Below are 2,547 nucleotides of genomic sequence, written 5' to 3'. Positions count from 1 at the left end.
GAGCCGCCGCGCGGAGGTTTGTGCACGGAAACACAGAGCCGCCTCATCACACGTTAAAATAGTTTATTTTGGTTGCGACTCTGTAATCGTCTTAAAACCAAATGACATCAGTGCCTGTTCACACATACAAAAAAAAATAAAATAAAAAGGAAAAGTTTGCCAAATAAGTTAATTACTCCCCCCTCCCAGTATCAAAAGTGCAAAATATGTACCCGGTTTTCAGTCCTACTTCTTGGGCTGCCTCAGGGTACCAGTTCCCAGCAGGTTTCGGGGAAGGAGGAGTGGTGGCAGTCCCGGACAGCTGCTGCCCACCGCGCTCGGTCCGGGGAGGAGGTTTGGTACAACCCTTCGGCCGGGGGCCTGCGTCCCTCCGCTCCAGCTTCCGAGCGGTGCGCGAGCGCTTGGGTTCCACTAGAATAGTGCACTAGGACTGACCTCCCTCAATCTTTGGATTATGAACCACCATGTGCATAACAGAATCGTGTCGCTGACGTTACGATACGGGTTAGGAAATGATTGGGGGGTGATGGCTGGGAGAGGGCGGGCGGACCGTGGGTGTAAGCAGCCTCCGACTGCGCCCTTCTACAAGAAAACAAGTGCTGGTGCCCCACCAGACCCCAGAACTAACTAAACGAGGGGTTAGAACAGGTTCAGAGGCTAAAACAAAGGCCAAAGAAGTTTTTGCATACAAGTGACACAAGGCAAGTCAGTCCGAGCTGGTTCAAAGCACAAAGGGCAGCAAAACAGGTGCTGGTGGGGGGACTGCTCTGCCACAAGCCCTCCTTCAGCAGAACTCAGCCCAAAACCTGCGCTAAAAAGAAACCCCAAACCAGGATTGCCAAAACCAGGCTTGCCGCCATCGCGCAGCACATGAACTGGATTGTGAAGGCCATGAGCCTCCTCGTGACGCAGGGCAGGGCTGTGCCCTTGCAACAGCACAACTAGGCACTTCTTCACGCGTCGCGGTTTGCTCCTGGTTCCTGGACTAGCTGAAGCGCCAGCAGAGACCCAGAGGCTATTTGCTTTGCTTTTGTTTAGAATAGAGCAGAGCCTGCTGCTGGCTAAAGCCTTTTCTAGCCCCATCCTGCACGGCCAGCTGCAGGCACCGCGCAGGAGCGCTCCGGCGACTGCTCTGGCCAGCTGAAGCTGCAGGCCAGCAGCGTCAGGCTGGTGTGTCACTCACTCCCTTCCCGCTCTGTTTCAATGGGATGAGTGCGCCTTGGAGCTCCTTGGCAGGGAGAAGACCTCACCTGCCTTCCTCCCCTTGACTGCAGGGCCGTGGCGAAGCTGCGGCCCAGAGTCCGCTGAGCTAAAATGAAGTAACCTCACGGGGGGTCACTGGGTGCATCGCAGCCTTTATTGGGAAGTACGTTACAGACGGGGTGAGAGGCCCGTGGTGGTTGAAGGACATGGGTCTGCTCCAGGCGGGGAGGAAGGCAACAAGCCAAGGGGCTGTGAGCAACTGGGGCATGTCAGTGGTGAAATGAGTGGAGAGTTCCGTGCGGGCTCGGCAGCGAGCTCAGAGACCGGCACAGTTGGTTCTAGTGACCTGCAGCTCCGCTGAGGTGGTGGTTAAGGTGGCAAGGGCTGAGTGAGCTTTGAATTAACACCAAGTCAGGCTCGGAGCCCGGCGGCAGCGGCTGCCTCCTGCTTTGGCAGTGACTGGGTACCAGGGGGGTCGGGGCAGAGCGGCTGGAGGAGGCAGCGAGGACCCCCCTAGGCAAAGGGGTCTGCCCTGGAGGAGTGAAAAGGAAGAACGGGGTTTCCCTCCTGGCTGTGAAGAGCAAGCTGCTGCTCTGAGGAGCGGAGAGCGGCCGCGGGGCTGCTGCTCGCCTTCCCTCTGCCTCTCGAAGGCCGCGAGTCCCCGCGCGGTGCTGACAGGAGAGCACAGCAGAAGCCAAACCCTGCGCTTCGCCACGGCCCGGCCTCACACAGAGCTATGAGTTCAAAGAGACGGAAAAACCCGACGCAGACAAACAGAGGAGCCAGGCAGCAGCCTGCGCCTGGAGAAACGGGTGAGGCCAGAGCGGAGCTCTGGTCTTAAAGCCAGGCCTAAACCAAAGGGAGTTTCACACGTCAGCGACAGTCTGATGATCCAGCACTTCTGGGGCAACATTTCAAGAATACAATCATCGACGACTTGGGTTCCTTGATACAAAGCAAGGCTGGTTTGTACTAGAGCTGTCGGGGTGTTTGGGAGGAGCCCACACCAGCTCCCTAGCAGCTAGGTAGAGTTTCTCTGACACATCTACTGGCTCATAGCAGCTCACGCCTACAGTCTGAGGACACAACGTTATGGCTCTAGGATACATCGTCTAAAATCGACAGAAGCAGAAAAAGGCATCTGAAAAAATCAACGTGACATTTAAATGGCTCCACACCTTTACAGTATTTACGGCCGTGCAAAACCCCTTCCCTCCCCGGTTCCGCTTTAGCCGGTGAAGCCGCACGTGGAACAATGACATGAGGAGCATGAAAACATGCGGATCGCCTACAGCCGGCACCCCGGCGAGTCAGGTTTGCTACGAGGGAGCTGCTCCCGGCTGT

The sequence above is a fragment of the Buceros rhinoceros genome, unplaced genomic scaffold (genome assembly GCF_000710305.1).
Source record: "Buceros rhinoceros silvestris isolate BGI_N320 unplaced genomic scaffold, ASM71030v1 scaffold5962, whole genome shotgun sequence".
In the NCBI taxonomy this organism is placed as follows: domain Eukaryota; kingdom Metazoa; phylum Chordata; class Aves; order Bucerotiformes; family Bucerotidae; genus Buceros; species Buceros rhinoceros.
The sequence above is the reverse complement of the archived record's forward strand: the minus strand, read 5'-3'. Positions refer to the sequence as shown.